The sequence below is a fragment of the Thalia democratica genome, chromosome 5 (genome assembly GCF_965202585.1).
Source record: "Thalia democratica chromosome 5, ktThaDemo2.hap1.1, whole genome shotgun sequence".
Lineage (NCBI taxonomy): Eukaryota > Metazoa > Chordata > Thaliacea > Salpida > Salpidae > Thalia > Thalia democratica.
This window is the reverse complement of record NC_139169.1, coordinates 74,064,689-74,075,525: the sequence shown is the minus strand read 5'-3', so window position 1 is coordinate 74,075,525 and position 10,837 is coordinate 74,064,689.

The window sequence follows — 10,837 nt, the reverse complement described above, 5'->3', positions numbered from 1 at the left end:
TAAACACCTTATTGACAGTTTGTAATATATATGTAGCACTATATACAACTAAATCATGATAATTCTATTCTGTGTGTACTTGATTCGAGTTTTGTTCATGTACAAATTTATTGTTTTACTGTGCAAGTTTTTGAAAGTTCTAAGTTACCACTTTTTCAGACTACTTAAAATAGAAGTCACTAAATGATTTTTTGTAAGACAAAACATTACTTACTATAGTTAAAAAAGCAAACTTTTGTACGTTTTTTTAATTAATACAGTAAGCTGATAGTTGTTTTATAAAAAAGAATCTTTTGTCCACAAAAAGTTGTCATAGAAAATAAAACTTTTTTGTCAAATAAGAAAAACATACTGTTGTTTAAATAAACTTAATGTTCATATTTTCTATTAAATTAACACTAGCTAGCTCGTTATAAGTTTTATTCTTATATAAAATTAAGTTTTAATTAAGTATAAGTCAATCATAGTAAAAAGTTATAAAAATAAATTTAAAGTTTAGGATCATTCATATATAATGTTTTTAGATGTTAGTTTTTATGTTAGTTTTTTATAGATTAACAGTATTTTTTTATTAATCTTATACTGTATTCATGGAAAAAATCTTGTTTTAATTCAATATATTAACTCAGTTGTTTTAATTATCATTGTCAAACAAGAAAAAACTAAATTATGATACACAAATATTAAGTTTGAACAGAAGATAACTTACAATTATTATGAAAATATTAATTGCATTTTAAACCGTTCTAAAACATTAGAAACTAAATTGATTCATTAACATGAAAAATCTTAGGCTATAGTGAATTTTGTTTTTTTAAGTTACTTTTAGCTTTTACTTTACAGTTATACATTAATTATCTTACTGAAAAAAGTAAAATAAAGCATCATACACTTTGACTATGCTTTAGATTTATGAAATTTTTGTTATACTGAGGCGAAAACACGCTTGACTAATATTTAACATAATATATCAAAATCGTTAGCTTCAACTTAGTACAACAGTTAAACTATACAGAAGTATCAACAACAGTTATAAATCTTACTAATAGTTTTTTAATGATTTTAATTTTTACAAGATAAAATTTTTAGTTTTCTAGCTAGTGTTTTGGTTAAAAAAAAGCAACATGTTTTGTAAATACTTTTATAAAAACCAACTTTAAAATAATTCTACGCTAATGATTCAAGTGATGTGATCAAAATACTTTTACCTTTTTAGCTATTTCAGGTTGATTTCTATAGCAAGTGAAAATCCTCGAATCTAAAAACTTTTGCTGTATTTTTCGTTGATCATTGTGTAAAAATATGCTTTTAGTTTTACTATTTAACCTTGTTTAGCTTGATTAGTTGAAAAATAGTTTATATTTCGTAAGTATATAAAGATTTGTTTTTTAATTTTAAAGGTAATAACTTGATACTACCCTAATTTCAGAACAGTAATTTTGAAACTTTTAAGTTTTTGAATTATGTCTTTTATATATGATTGTAATTAAACACTTTTTCACGTCTTTAAAGAGAAATTTGTTATATATTTTTAATTGCCTAAAATTTTGTTTGCTTCTACTTTAAATATATAGTTGTTTTAGAATTAGCTTTATTACAGTTCATTACTTTGTAACCATCTAGATAAGTTTATAAGAAAACTTAACTTTTTTCTAAACTTATATTTTGAATGAAGCTCATCCCAAACTGTTTAAATTTAGGTGAATATTTTCTGATAATCTCTTTAGCTGTGTTTTAAAACATTAATTTATCTTTAATAAAAACACATTATTTAACATAATATACTAAACAAAAATATTCAGCTAGACTACAGTTACAAAAAAAAATACTGCATTCAAAGTTTTTTAGATAGTTTTGTAAATTTTTCAAACTACTTAGGTTTAAAAGTTTTTTTAAATTTAATCTGTAGTATATAAGTAACAAAACAAGCTACTAGTTTTTAAAATTAGTCTTCTTATCCTGATGCTAATTTAGTATTTATTAGTACAGTCGTATAAAAAAAACTGAAACAAGTGTAAGAAGTATTAATTATTATAATATTGTTTATTGAACGACAAAAAATACACTCAAAAGGTTTGGTCCAAGGACCTGGTGTACAAAAAACCTTTCGGTTATCGAGTCATACACCAGAACAGTTTAACGTCATGCCCAGGACAGTGATAATGCCCAGGACAGTTATAATGTGAATAATAGGATTTTTTTCTCTGTTGTTGATATATTCGCAAAAAATTGTCATAAAAAAACTTGTAGTTTTTCTTTGAAATTTTTTTATCAGTTTCAAAATAAATAAAAAAATCAAGTTTATGTTAAGCTATATTTTAATTTATATACTTACTATTTTAAACACTAGTAAACCTGAAATAATATTTATTTTAAGTAAGTATACATTTTTACTTCAGAAAAAAATTTCATTCTATAAAAAATTCAAAACTAATGTGATAAAATAAGCTGAACGTTTATTTAAAAATTTAATTAGAGTAGTTTTATACAGACTTTATTTGAGTAAGAAGATAAAAAAGGGTAGAGAGTTATCTTAAAATTGCTAATTTTTAACGCTGAGTGAAAATTGTAAATAAACAATAATAATCATTAAAACTAGTTAAATTAATACGTTTGACTTTTTTGAACGCTTACTTTTACAAGTTAACGTAAAAAGTTGCTTGTAAAGTATCAACAACTTTTGAATTTTTTTTTTTGAAAAATTGCTCCAGAAAAAAAAAACACTATCTTAGAATAAATTAAAATTTAATTTCACATCAGCTTTAGTTAGAAAAATCAGCATTTTGAAATGATCGATTGAAAATAGTCTGCATACATGGATGTCCGAAAACAATTTCAAGTATGTTATATTTAACTTGTGTGAAAACCTTCTTTTGAGACTCTTTTTTTTGAAGCATACTGTAAACAGTGAATAGGAGAAATTCTCATTATTAAACTAACCTATTTATAACTCTCTTTTATAATTTTTACATCGTTTGTAATATACCACTTTATGTTGCTTTAGTATTAAATTTCACTTTTTGCTTTTTTTGTTAAAAAAATAATTTGGTTAGTATATTTTTTTGTATAGCGCTAAAGCCATGTTAATAATTTTTATTTAATTTCCGCATTTTTTTTGTTGAGAATAATATTTTTACATATTTTTTTTTTTATTAAATTAGAAATAGTTGTTTTCTTGTTGTTTTTTTATTAATCCTATTTCTTTTATGTTTACAAAAATTTAAGAAATAGTAGTTTTCTATTTTAGTTTTAAATTGAAAAGCTTATGTATAAATTAAATTTTTTATTCATAAACAACTTTTTTTAAGAAAATAGAAATACTTATTTGAAATTCATTGATCAAATAAGTACAAAAACTATATAGTAAGTATAACATGCCATACTTGTATGAAAAAATATAAAACTTTCAGTGTTGATTAAGCTCACGTCACTGTAACTTGAGCTAATAAGCACAATAAAGAACAAATGTGTAATAATGAGTAAAACAACTTAATTAAGTTTTATTTTTTGAAAGCTTAGGATAGAACAGAAACCATATAAACAATAATTTATTACTTATTATACTGTTTATTTTTTTTTAAGTTGTTAAATTTGTCTCGTTAAAATAATCAGCTTAGTAAAATAATGTTTTTTGTCAGCACACTTAATTTCTTAAAAAGTTATTTATATAATTAGAAATTAGTCAGCAAGTATTTTAATTTAAAAATATCTAATTGGTTTTAGCTTAGTGCTAATTATAAACATTTAATTAGTACCAGGAAACAGAAAAAGTTAAAACTTGTTAGATTGCCTACAGAAAGAGTTGCAAAATTTTTTTAAAATAAACTTTAGTAAAATAGCAAAATGTTCTCAACTTGTCAGTACTTTTTTGATCTGTTTATATTTTTAAATAAACTATCGAAGAGTTTTAATTTAAAATTTATACTTTTATAACATGAATACTATTTAATAAGTTAGAATCTTTGTTGTAATTAAATTTTATGCCTTATAAAAACAAAAACCAAATATAGAAACTTTTTTTAAAGCTTTAGTCAGTTATTCTATCAAAAACTCAACCAAGTTCTATTTACTAAACGCTTTGTTCTGAATTTGTATTTCTTTTTAATTTTTTTTCTATGCACACAGAAATAGATACTTTAAGATGTCGTTATCAGAAATACGTATACTTATTAGACTTTCTGTTGATAAAATTACAAATAAGTCATTAAAAAAACTCTATTTTAATCAGTTTAATCAGTTTTTTTTAATTTTTATAAATTAAAAATTGTTATGTAATTTATGTTCTAAAGTTTTCCATCAAAGTTTTAGTGTTATGGTTGTGTTTTTTTCTTATTATATAAACTTTCAAGTCACTAGCTAACAAATCAGAAAATAATTGACTTATTCTCCGTTTATAAAAAAGAGAGTTAATTTGAAAAAACTATCAAAACTTTAGTTATTATAACTTAATTTAAAAAAAATTGTTATAAAATTACAATTTTTTACAAATTAATCGTTAAATTAAGGAAAAAAAAATACCTTTAAACCCTAAACCAACTTTAAATTTTAAAAAAATTAAGGTTATTTTAGCTCAAAACGATCTTTTTGTTATTTTTTTGTTGAGTTTACATTAAGATGTTTTAGTTTTACGGCAGTTTGTATTAACATAAAATTGAATACTTTCTATGTATATAACTTTTTTGATTTTCCGCAGTTGTTATTTAACATAGTGGAAGTATAAATTTTAAAAATTTTGCGTTTATAATTTATTCTTCTATTAACTTCAAAAGTCAAAGTTTTTTAAATAAAAGCAGTTAATTAAAATCAGAAAATTAAACTTATTTCGACTTAGTTGCTAAATGTTTAAAATTTATTTAAATTAACTTGATCTACATTTTATTCTGCACATTTACAAAAAAAATACATATATAACACTGCAATTTATACTTTATATATAAAAAAAATAAAATAAGTTTTACTTTACCAGGTATGATTAAAATTTCTATGTTTTATAAACATGAGTCCTGGCAAATCAAAATCACCGCATGAACAAGCGTCTATTTTCGAGAAAGAAAAAAATTTGCTGCTGTATGGGACATGTGCCACCCTGGAAGTCAGGTTTGTTGGAAAAACTTCAGTAAGCGATGTAGGAATAGGCAACCATAAGCTTCTGGTTAGTTTGTCTGTCACATTTGATTTAATGGTTTTGTAATACTTTTTATTATGATAGTTAGACACTATGATGTTAAACTTATTATTTTCTTAATAACTAAAATTACAATTCTAAAGACTATAGTTTGCTTTATATAAAAAAAAACTAATAGTTCTGTTGCGTAGAATCTACATAAATAGTTTCTTTTTTAAAACAACTAGCTTCTTAGTTTCTGTGAACTTTTTCTTTTGAACAAACTATTTACCATATCTAAAAAATATTGTAGCTGCAGCTCAAAGTTAAGTTTAAAGTTTTCACTAAACTGTTATTAAATAAATCACAGAAAACAGCTGCAAAATTTGGAAAGTACTAATTATTATTTTTTTAATAATCTCTTAATTGATTTTTTTTAAAGAAAACATATTCCAACAGATTCCTTTTAAATCTGCAACACTAAACTAGAAGAGTAGAAAATAGTTTTAAAGTAAACTTTAAGTAGAAAATAAGTAGAAAACTGTTCACAGGAAATAGTTGAAAATACTTGGAAAGCCACAAGCAACGTGCAAAAGGTGAAACTGAAAATAACCAAACACTCGGTGGCGATAGAGAGACAGGGGGAGAAAGGCGTTTTGTTGCTTTATGACGTAATGTTCGACACAGTTCACCAGGTGGTCGATGACGCGAGAGTAACAATATTGAAATGGTCGGTTTTTTTTAAATAATTATGTCTATATAAAAATTTATAATAGTATATAATTTTTCAACAACATATTTTGCAAAAAGTTATACGCTTAATTATCAGTACAAACCAAAAGTCATGTAAAGATGGTTTAATAATTGTTTTTTTCTTTTAGATGCATACACGTAACAACTAAAAAATCCTTTATAATCTTAATACTCTGTTGCATTAACTCAATTTTTAAACTTTTGTTGTCAAACTAAGTAGAATCCCAATCTAGAGTCTTATAACTGAAAACTGTCCAAAGACGTTGTATTCTAATCAAGAGCGTAGTAAACTAGCCTAAATGTACCTATACAGATTAGTTTTAGTGTCTGTAACACACTATTGAATTCAATTCACGAGCGCTTCAAATATGTCCAAAATTTCTAAACTTATTCTTATTTATTCACAGTTTCAACGAGTGTTCTATGCAGCTCGAAACTTACAGCTTCAAGCCAGCATCAGACCAACAGGTCAGCTTGAAACAAATCACCAACCTGCTTCAAGAAGGCCTCCAACTTCACTTGAAAGACCTGCAGAGGCTCCGGGACAACGCCAAGGTACAAAAAATATTCGCCAGGAAGTTCGAGAAGAGCTCGAAAAACCACCGGGCCCCTCCGCCCTCACCCCAAGAAGAGGGGAATCCCCGGGAAAGGGGCAAAGCGAAAAAACTCCCTCCACTGTTCAAGAGCTCGGCAAAGAAAAGTGAATCTGAAAGTTTGATTAACATTTGATTTTTATGTAGGTAATTTTTTTTGGGTATACACACTGAGTACAAGAAGAGTTTTTTACATCAGCTAAAGAAAGTAACATCTGACCTAGCATGTAATAATTCGTATATTTTTTTAAGCATTAAGAATAGTACGTTAAATTTTACAACATTTAAAATTTTTTATATAATTATTATATTTGTGGCATACTTTGAGTTAAGATTGTTTTTAGCTTTTTTTTCTAATTTTCTGACCAATGTGGTTTATAACAATTTTTTCTTCAACTTCTATATTCGCCAATAACTTTATAAAGTACTATATTCTACGTTGTGAAATATCGTTCAATTTTTTTGAAGTTTTGAAGTTAAATCCATAAGAACTATGCTTTCGGTTAAGACATATACTAGATCTTTTGCAAATAATACATAAAATATGTTATACTTCTTGTTTTTTACGTAATCTTTAAATTAGAAATTGCATTAAAAAAAAATTCTTATTATATTAAACTTTTTTTTAACTTTTTTTTTCTAGTAAAATAATGGTGAAAATTTTTTCATTTGTCTTCATGCTATCTTTTTTATAAATTATACAACTAGATTTGATAATCAACACTACTAAAACTTAGTTACCAACTACTTTCAAAAGTTTAATTCTTCTTAAATTTTTTTTTTCTGCAAACAAATAAACTTTATAGTAGAAACAAATATTTAAGAAAAATTATTAAAATTAATAACAAAATAAAGTAGTATTATTTAGTTAAAGCAAGTATAAAAAGTTTAACTAAAACCATAAATTATATGTATTATAAAGTAAAAAAACAGCAGACATTCTTAAACTTTCATAGTGTGCCAGCCTTATACGAGCAACGAGCCAGACTTAGCAAAAAAATTCTTCGCGACCACAGTAGTTTTAAATACATATGAGTAAAATTAAACTTTTTACTTGAAAAACTAAACTTTTAGTTTCAATAAAAGCTAAAAGTTTTTTAAACGGTCTAAACACAAAATGTGAGATTTTTTTTTTGATTGAAATTTAAAACTAAAAATAATATATGTTAAAGTTTATAATAAAAAATAATAAATTGTTATTTTAAATTTAAAAATTCATTTAAACTTACTCTTTAAACTATGATTAAAGCTACCTTAAAAGGGTTTTACCTTTATAACTTGTTAGCTAAAAAACATAAAAAAGCCATTTTAAAAAGCATATAATGTTTATTAGATCTGAAAAGCAAACGAATTACTGATGGTACAAATAATCCTTTGATACAACTGACTTATCACAAGCTGTATCCTGTGAAAAGTTGTCTGAAAGTATGGAACTTAACAAAGTTATAAATGAAGTTTTGAACAGTCCTTACGGACCCACTTACTTTTATGTTATCAATTTCCTACTTCAGTAAATAAACACCTACTTGAGCCTTTTATCAAGTATTGTGGGAGCCCTTGGGTTGTATATTTTTCCAAAAGTGAGCCAGATTTCGCTAGTCGTTCGAAAGCTGTTCAGCAAAAGTTTGAAGAAAAAATCTTCGAGGTTAAAAGCACGAGCTTGAAAGCTGTAGGGAACAAAACCAGGCCTGTTGAAAGTTCCGTTGTTGAAGCGTTCCAGTTGAACGGTGAACAGCAAACAGTTTTAAATGAACCTGGAACTCCTAAAAATTGCATGTTGAAATTTTTTTTAAATAAGGATGGCAAATATGCAATTCTAGTCATGTATAAAAGTCCCTTGTTATGCAGGGCGTTGTAAGTTACAATGAAGAAGCACGAAGCTGATTTAAAATCATCTTCAAGGAAGGTATTTCTGTGTAGGAAAAGAGTAAAAATTGCTTTGAAGATGTGCTGGTTAAGAAAAAAAGTTCCTGTTGTACAAGTTGTACAGAGGTTATTTGACTTGTAACTCGTTTTTTTACCAAAAGTTTATTTTATACGCGTGTTCATAGTTTCTATTATTTCTTGTTTATGTGCTGTTTTTGATAAAACAGTTGTGATGAACACTGTTTTTTGTTTAAGTTTTTTAATGGACAAAGCATTCTTTGAATTAAACTATTAAATATTTTAAGTTTATTTTTAGTCAGGTTGATTTTAAAATTTCAACAAATACTTATTTAAAAATGCATTTGAACAAGCTGCTAAAAAATAAGTACACAACTTGCGCTGAAACTAGTTAGTAATCAGAGTTATACTTTAATACGAAATATGCGTACATAAAAATCTAAATTAAGTGTTTTTTACCCAGTCTTTGAGAACCACCAATGTAAAACCTCTGATGTGGATTATGACAAACATATTGGTTTTTCTTAGTAATTGTTGAACGAAAAAACTAGTTTTCACAACAAACTGTTGTTGAAAAAATGGCTTTACTAAATTTAAATTTCAAGATTAACAATCACGTTTTATTTTATAAAACTGAATTTTGAAAAATGGGTTAAATTTTTGAATTAAGTCTTCAACTATTCTATTCAAATAAAAAAAGTTTTTAAGTAGTTATCTTTATTTCAAAAGTTAAAATAGTGTACAATGGAAGCTTTAAAGTTTGATTATCATTTTAAACCTTATTGGCATACGTTTATTTTATCATAAAAAGCAATATTATTGACTTTCTTTTTTTAAACCACCAAAACTTATCTTGGTTTTTTGTATTCTAATAATTTTCAATGAAAACTATATAATGTTAAATCAATTAACCTACGTATACTTAATTTAATGTTTCTTAACAAAGCTAATTAGAGTAAAAAGCATTTGATTAAAATTAATAGACCCTACTTAAAAGATATAATATTTGTACAACAATAGCTAACCAAGAAATTGTATTCGGGTATTTGTATTGATGATGTATTAGTAAATGTATTTGGAGTAATTTAAAACTTTTTTTTAGTTAAGTTATTGAATTACCGGATTGAATTACCGGATTCTGCGGGCTACCGAGTAAATGAAAGGTAATTATTTTTAAATAACTACGTATTTGTAATAAAATTTTAGTTTTTGCTTAGTACTAGCGCAGAGTCAGCAGCCCGCGTAGCAAAAATCTTTGGCCTGCGTTTATTTTTCAGCGTTAAACGTATTTTATAGTTAAAATAATAAACTTTAAGATAAAATTTTAAAATAAGCGCTTAAGTTATGTTTTACTAGCGCTTAATGCATATTTTATCACATTTCTGGTTCAAAAGTGTACTTTTAATTATTAGATACTTTTTTTTAAATGCAGCTTGAAAAAAAATTCTTCACAGTGTGGCCCGCGAGCAGCTTTTGTAGGAAATTTTGTATAAAAGTTAAGAGAACATATATGTTTATGTAAAACATTGGTTTGTTATGGTCTTCATCGTAATAAATGTATTTACCTTTTTGAACTAAAGTTAAGAATTCCAACTGTTACACATTTTAAAACCTAAAATCATACAATAACTAATTTTTTTATTTTATTTTTAGAATTAAGTTGTTTCAAAACAGTTGGTCAGTTATATTTTTAATTGTTAATGATGTTTTATAGTTTTGCTTGTATTCTAAAGGGCAGCTTTTTATAATTCAAATGATAATGAGTCATTTCGTTACTTGGTTCATAGTTTCATACAAAGCTATAATTCCAAAAATTAATTCTATTTGTCAACATTGTATTGTTTTTAATATATATTTTAATTATTAATTTTACTTTTCATGATCAGTGTAAATATACGTAAATAATCTTCATTAAAATGATAAACGCTTATATTCATTAAAACTGTTCAAAAATAACTGCTTATTTATTGTAAACAACCTAATTATTTAAAACAATGCATACTTACTAAATGATAATTGCCTAAAACTATTGGTTACCCCCAATACAATTGAAGGAAAAAAACATTTATTTAGCTCATATTTTATATGAAAATAACTTATAAAATTTGTCCAATTTATGATTTATGAGCTATCGAAAAAAAAATCATTTTGATATTTGCACTAACCAAACACTTAAAAATTTTAATAACTATATAAATAAAAACGAAAAAAGCTCAGACTGACCTTTAGTATATAAATTGTATAAAGACCAATTGATTGTAAAACTTAGTAGTAAATGAATAAGAAAATTTCTCTTATATGTAACAAAAATTACTTAATAAATTTACTTTTACTCTTTGATAATAGTTCGTCTGAGTAATAGAATATTACTTAACTTAACATTTATCAAAAACCTACAAATATTTTTTTTTTACTTTGCAGAAATTTCTTAAATTTCTTAGCAGGAATCAACTAAATGTTAAGAAAAAATTTAGTTTTAGCTTACAAAAAACCAATACATGAA